This window comes from Macrotis lagotis, chromosome X, assembly GCF_037893015.1.
Source record: "Macrotis lagotis isolate mMagLag1 chromosome X, bilby.v1.9.chrom.fasta, whole genome shotgun sequence".
Taxonomy (NCBI): Eukaryota; Metazoa; Chordata; class Mammalia; order Peramelemorphia; family Peramelidae; genus Macrotis; species Macrotis lagotis.
The window spans coordinates 549501600-549509781 of NC_133666.1; positions in this window are offsets into that span (position 1 = coordinate 549501600).

The window sequence follows — 8182 nt, forward strand, 5'->3', positions numbered from 1 at the left end:
AATTTGAAATATGTAAGTCCCAGTAATACCACTACTAGGATGAAATCCCAAAGAGATCAAGGAAAGATGAAAATGACCAACATGTAGAAAAATATTTAGAGGAATTCCTTTTGTATTATCAAAGAGTTAAAAATTAAGGAATATCCATTAATTAGATAATGAATGAAGAAATTATGACATCAAAATGGAATGGAATAATATGCCATTAAAAATGATGGGAGGGAGAGTTTTAGTGAAACTTGGGAAGTGAACAGAGTGGACCAATGTGAAATGAGAAAAATATGGAGAACAATTTGTACATTAACTACTTTACTGTAAAAAAAACAAATTTGAAAGCCTAACGAACTCTAATAAATTCAATGACAAAATGTATATGTGATTGTATGTAAATATATATGTATACAAAAATGAGTGTACATAATTTTATATATATATATATATATATAAAGATGAAGAGAGAAGGATGGGGAGGCAGAGAGAAAGATATTTGTGTGTGTGTGTGTGTGTGTGTGTGTGAGAGAATTTGCAGATTCTATATTCATGTTAGACCTGCTGTATCACTCCACCTCCTCCTTATCCTCCTCCTCCTCCTCTTCTTCCTCCTCCTTCTTTCCCTCCTCCTCTCGCTCTCCTCTTCCAACCTCCTCCAAAAATACATATAAATTTTCTCAATGTTCGAGACAACTCTTTTGATTTTATGTTTCAGAGTAGATACTTATCAATCCATATTTGTAGAGGAAGTTTCCACAATGAGAGTTGACTATACCAATGAAATACCAGATTTAATCATAGATAGATTATTGTTCATTCATTTTCATTCATTTCCAACTCTTTATGACTCTATTTGGGTTTTTTTTTTTTGTGGTTTTCCATTTCCTTCTCCAGCTCATTTAACAGATGAAGAACTGAGGTAAACAGGGTCACGTGACTTTTTTCAGAGTAAACTAATAAATGTGTCTGAGGCTAAATTGGAATTCATGAAGATGAGTCTTCCTGACCACAGGCCTAGTATTCCAATCACTGTCCATCTAGCTGTCCCTGATTGATAGGATAGGTATATGATAGATTAGATAGATAGATAGATAGATAGATAGATAGATAGATAGATAACTGTCCATCTAGCTGCCCCTAAACGTGAATGGATAAATATATATATATATATACATACATACTATACATGCATGCATGCATACATATAAACATATTTACATAAATATAGAAAAATAGTTTGAAATAGAGATAGGCAGATAGACAGACAGACAAATGGGTAGGTAGTTTGACAGAGGTTTAGATAGAGATGAATATGAATCCATATAGCCGAGTGGATAGAGAACTCTCCTGAAAGACAGAAAAACTTGGGTCCCAATTCAGCCTCTTTCACTCACAGGCTGTGTGAACCTTTGTATTCCCAGCAAAACTCCAAGACACAAAGTCCACTAAGTTACAAAACAATTGAAGGTATGCATCTGTAGAGGGAACTTCTTCACTAAGAGTTCCCTGTACCCACAGCAAGGTGGTTCAGTGGGTAGACTACTGGGCCTGGAGTAAGGAAGACCTGAGTTCAGGTACCACCTCAGATATTTACTAACTGTGTGGTTTTGGGCAAGTCACTATTTCATTTCCTCTACTGGAAAATGGAAACAATAACACCTATAAAAGTGTTGCTGTGGAGATCACATGAGACAATAATGATAAAACATTTAGAACAATGCTTGTCATGTGGTAGGAGTTATATAAATAATTATTCCCTCCCACCTGTGGCAATCTATATGGATGAACACACATGTGATATGTATATATATATTTATGTAAGTACTTAGCACACATTATATTCCCATGTACCATTCATACAATATTATCTGTATCATAGATATTTTTCATGATTTGTTTTTCATATTCACTCCCAAGCAGGCAAACTGATTCTTTTCAAATTATTATAATAATGCCTAAAATCCCCCAAAGCATCTGCTTTTATGACATAGGCACCAACACTCCATCTCTACCAGAATATGCTTTACAATTCAATACCAGATAACTTTCGATATCAATACCAGAATTCTCCTGCTATCATTTTCATCATGAATAGAAAACTGATTTTTTGCTCTTTGGTCTTGTGTATGAGATTCGTTATTTGAACCAGAAAGGGCATTATTAGCAAGACCTGGATCCCCAAAGAGGGTGGAGAAGAATTGCCTCATAAGGGAAAGAGGGCAGGGATTGCTGTAAAGCCTGATTTGTATACTAAAGCCAAGAGATGGGGAAGGAAAATGTATCCTCTTACATGGAAAATTGGAAATCAAGGGTTTGGGCAAGAGGTGACTATTGTATCATTTTTCCTGTTAGTGTTCTGCATCTCTTTAATAGGAACCAACTACAAAAAAAAAAGAAAGAAAAGAAAAAATATTCTAAATAATAACAGAAGATCAGCATCTGGTTGGCAGGGATTCATTCAGTCTATGGACTTTTCCATGGAAGTTGTGTTTAACAGTTCTCTTTTGTATGTGACACCCAGGCTCAAAGAGTAAGGTAAGAGGTATCAGAGAATCTCTTGGTTTGAAACAAGTTCAGAGGTCACCTAGTCTAAACCCTCTCAAATGACATGGACAATAAATAGACATTGAGCCTCTGCTTGAAAATTACCAGTGACGGGAAACCCACTTTCCCAAGGCAACCTATTCTATTCTGGATAGATGTAATAGGAAGTTTATAAATTCACCTTTAACTTTCCAGAGTGCTGCAAGGCCAAATAAAATTAATTTAATCTTTCTTCTATATAATGAAAGCTCATCCAGTCCTTGAAAGCTGTCAGCATTTGTACACTGTCCCCAGTGACTTTCCTTATTCAGATTAAGCATCTCCATTTTCTTTAGTGGATCTTCTTATTGGCAACACCTTGAGACATTTCACCATTCTGATCCTATCCTCTTTATATTGTCCAGCTTATCAATATCCTTCCTAAACATTTGGTATTCATATACTCACCAACACGGAACACAAGAGGATTCTAATTCCTCTAGTCCTGGTGTTTTAGTCTCTCAATATTGCCTATGATTTCATCAACTTTTCTGTCATATTGGAATCTTAACTGGCAAGACCAATAAAATCTTAGATTTTTTTTCAGATGAAGTGCTGTCTAGTTTTATTCCCTTCATTTTATTTCTCTGTAGTTGATTACTTGAACCCCGAGTATAAAACTTTTCATTGATCTCTATCAAATTTCCTCTTAACTAGATGATGCCCAGTATTTTCATTTTTCCTGTCATCTCTCATATTAGCAATCCCTCCTCAATTTTTGACATCTGTAAATTTAATAAGCAAACCATTAATTGGTAAGAATAACTTTTTTTCATCACTTAAAAACAGGAGACATTCAGAAATATGGAAACACTTTAGAATACCCCTTTTCCTTCATGTCTGACTCTAAAGAATTGGTTTCAGTGAAGTCCTTATTGTAGTATTAAAAAAAAAAGAATTATACTACTTGTAGGTAGACCTTTACACTACCTACAAATAGTTGTCTCGGCTTTAGTTTCCTCTGTTGGAAGGTTTAATCCTGTATATGGACAAGCAGCTTGTATTGTCTCAGATTTCCCTCTGTTTTCATGGTTAGAGAATCATATGACTTAACTGAGAGTGCAGGCAGTAGTCCTGACTCCATTTCTTTTCTAATCATCTTATTTTGGATTGGTTTCAGTATCTTTACCAAAAAGATGTGAATGATCATAATACTTACAGTACTTATTAGAGAATTATTGTGAAAGTCAACTGAAATTATACACATGTGGCATTTTAAATGGTAAAACATCATAAAAATTTGAACTATTATTACTACATAAAAGCATGTTTAAAAAAAATAAAAAATTAAATATAGCCCATTTCAAATCTCTTTCCTGGTTTTATTATTGATGTCTTCTGACCTCATAGAAACAATGTTCAATCATGAAAGACATTGACTCCCTCACCCCCCTCATGTAGTTCACCCCTGATGAACTGATAAAAGGCATTCAACAATTCCACATAGGTATATTCACTATGGGAAACAAGGATCAACATTGTTATAGTACTGCACTGAGGAAGGAATGGAAGACTTCAGTTTCAATCCTAATTCTGTCATTCGCCAACCATATAACCTTGGGTAAGTCACTTATGCTCTCTGAATCTCAGTTTCCAAATCTTCAAAAAGAAATATCACTTGAATTTCTCTTCAATAGCATATCTAAGGATAATATAATAGAAGTGAAATCACTTAAAAACTGCATAAATGAAGTACAATGAAAATATAAACTTTTTATTACTAGTAATATTATAAGAATTGTTATGTGAACATTACAGTTAACCAGTCTGTGGATGAATTGTAAAGAAAGAAGGGAAGGAAGGAAGGAAGGAAGGAAGGAAGGAAGGAAGGAAGGAAGGAAGGAAGGAAGGGATGAAGGAAGGAAGGAAGGAAGAAGGGAGGGAAGGTACAAAAGAAATTATCATATAGTACTGAAAGATTCTGAGTATCTGGGTGGTAAATCTGTAGTTATTTCCTATTGGTTCGTGTAATGTTCAGTGATCCGACCTCTCAGTTCAAGCAATAGAGGCATGTGTTTCCTAACTGTATGCTAAGAAACAGAAACCACATCTTTGAAGTTTGTCAACTATGTTGAATCCACTTTTATTAGTTGGTCTTCTCTTTCTTCATTCCAATTGCTCTTATGACTTGAATGGGAGATTGGGCAGCAACACTCAAGTTGTATGGAATATATTGCTTTGTTTTTGTGTCTTAACACTTCAGATGGATGAAAAGAACAGTCCTTAAACCAGTAAATCTCTGCAGACTTGTATCTCCAGCAGAACATAATTCATTTTTTCCATTAGTAAAACCAAATGACCTGTTAGTAAATGTCTGAGGGAACAGATCACAGAGAGAAGAAAACTAAAGGCATATTTGAGTTTATGGAGATACCTAATTTTCCATCCCTCCACCATGGTCTTCTTTATCTCCAGGCATGTTATTCATCAAGGAATCCTGACACTATTTACTGGAAAGTAATAACACTGTTTACCACAGAACTGGTTTAATCTGCTACTCATTGTTTTCATCAGTTAAATAAAACTGACCTTTCATCTTTTGCATTGTGCTTCCAATGAAGCCCTGCCAGAACCACTAATGATCTCTACTCATTGGACAGCTGCAAAACATTCTCCAGGAATTAAAGAATGGTGGAATCACCATTTCATTCAGAGATAGTGAAGGCCAGTCTTCCAAGTCACCTAAGCTAATATATTGGAATCCCTTGGGCTCCAATGGAGTTGGAAAAGTGGGAATTTAAAAAAAAAGAGGAGAGGGACTGAAACTCCTATAATGAAGCTCACTAATGGAAAAGAGGTGAGTTTTTTCCCTTTTTTCAGAAAAAAATAGGGCTTTTTAAAAAATTTCACAATCATTTTCTGATTTACTGCCCTCTGACAATGAATCCTCCCTTGTAACAAAGAAAACAAACAGTATGATATATTCTGTATCTATACTCTTCCACATGTCTATTGAATGGAAAGATGTATATTACATGCTCTGTACTCTGAAACTCTGATGTTTTATTGTGATTAATATGAATTCATGTTTTTAATGTTGTTTTAAAATCACATTATTGTTGTCAAGAAGTTCAAGAAAGACTTCCCATGTTTTCCCCCAAATTCCTCATATAATTGTCATATAATTTGAGTCAAATTTCATTTGACTCAAAAATATTTCATTAGATTTATAGACCACAATTTGTCAAGCATTCCCTAGGTAAAAGACATTCATTTTGTTTCTAGTTTTTTGCCACCTCAAAAATAAATGAATAAAATGAATATTATATATATACATATATGCATATATATATATATATATATATATACATATACAAGGATGTAAGGATGTGATGGTAAATATTTCATAACTGACTTTCCAAAAAAAATCAAAGGTATGTGAGGCACACACTTTAATCTAAATCATCAACATTTCCCATCACTTTATTAAATCTAGAAAATCAACAAAACAATAAATTGTGCTTTGATATGTACTAATTTCCCAAGGTATAAATACTCACACTGCAAATTTAACTGATGCTCCTAGCCAACTGAAATTGGCTTCAGCACACCTTTCTGTAACTGACCTTCTTTAGATTAAAATAGTAAAATCATTTAGCTTAATTAATTTTTTCACTTTTTTAAAATTAATTTTATTTCATTACATATTTTACAATTATATATAAAATTTAAATAATCTTTTTTAAAAAAATTCAGTTTACACACAAACACACACACACACACACACACACACACACACACACACACACACAAACCTTGAGAAGGCAAGCAATTAATTCTGCTTATTCACGTGAGGCCAAGCAAAAAATATGTTCATATTATCCATGTTGAAAAAGAAAATGCAAACAAAATAAAACAATTAAAATGAAGAAATTTTTTAAAGGTATGTTTAAATCTACATTTAGAGTTTATCAGTTTTCACTATGGAAATGGATAACATTCATCATTAGTCCTTTGGAATTGTCTTGTATCATTGTCTTGATGAGAATAACTAAGTCTTTCACAGATGATCATTGTTAGAATATTTTGTTACTATGTACAATATTCTTCTGGTTCTGCTCACTTCACTTTGCATTCCTAATTACAAGACTTCCCAGGTTTTTCTGAAACCATCTTGATTATCATTTCTTATAGCATGGTAGTAGTCCATCACAATCATATACTACAACTTGGTCAAACTTTCCCCTATTGATGGACATAGTTTCAATTTCTAATTCTTTGCCACCATTAAAAGAGATGCTATAAATATTTTTGTACAAATAGGATCTTTTCTCTTTCCTTTGATCTCTTTGGGTTATAAACCTAGCATGATTAGATATTGTTGGGTCAAGGGGTATGCACAATTTTATAGCCCTTTGGGCATAGTTCCAAATTGCTTTCCCAGAATGGTTGGGCTATTTCATAATTCCACTAATAGTGCATTAGTATCCCTTTTTTTCACATCTCCTCCAGCATTTATCATCTTCCTTTTTCTGTCATATTAGTTGTCATATAGATCTGATAGGTGGTATCTCAGAGTGTTTTAATTTGCATTTTTCTAATGTGTAATGATTTAGAGCATTTTTTTATTTGGCTATTGATAGCTTTTATTTCTTCTTTGAAAACTACTTGTTCATATTCTTTGATCATTTATCAATTGGGAAATGGATTTTGTTTTTATAAATTTGGCTCAATTACTCATAGATTTCAGAAATGAAACTTTTATCAGAGGAACTTACTGCAATTTTTTCCACAGTTTCCTGTTTTCATTCCAATTTTGTCTAGTTTTATTTGTGCAAACCTTCATGAGATCAAGATTATCTATTTTACTTCTCATAACTCACTTTAACTTTTGTTTGGATATAAACTTCTCTTAATCATAGATATGACAACTATCTTTTTCATAGTCCTCTAATTTATTTATGATATTATCCTTTATGTCTAAAGCATTCATCATTTTAACCTTATCTTGATAAATAGTGTGAAATGTTGGTCTAAGTCTAGTTTCCGCTGAATTACTTTTCAGTTTTTTCAGCAATTTTTGTCAAATGTTGAATTCTCACCCAAAGTTTGTATCTTTAGCAAATATTAAATTATTATGGTTATTTACCATTGTGAATTATGTACCTAATTTATTCTACTGATCTACCACTCTGTTTCTTAGTCAGTAGCAGATAATTTTTTTTTTATTTTAATGCATTTTAATTAATTTTAAAATCTAGAATTGCTAGGCCACTGTCACTGTCCCAACAAATTTTCATTCCTCTTGCTCAAAAGTGATCCTCTCCATCCTTGAATTGTGACTAAGTAGGTATAAACAATGGAGTAGTCAAGCAAATTGCCCCCCAAGGTTCTCATTCCCTCTTCTCTGTTCTTGTACTAAGACAATGGGTTTGCCAAACAATATCAGGTCCTGCACAGGGGTACTCTGTCATTTCTTTCTATCCATTTACCATTTTTGGCCATCTAGTTTACTGTTTCTGTTTTGAGGGCTCCCAAGACTATTGCTGCTTCGATCATCATCACCTTGGCCCATAATTAGTCTTTCATCCAGGTGGGCTCCAGGCCAGTCTACCCCACACCCCCACCCCATGTCATAAATCTCTCTTTTGAACCTCCTATGTTATCT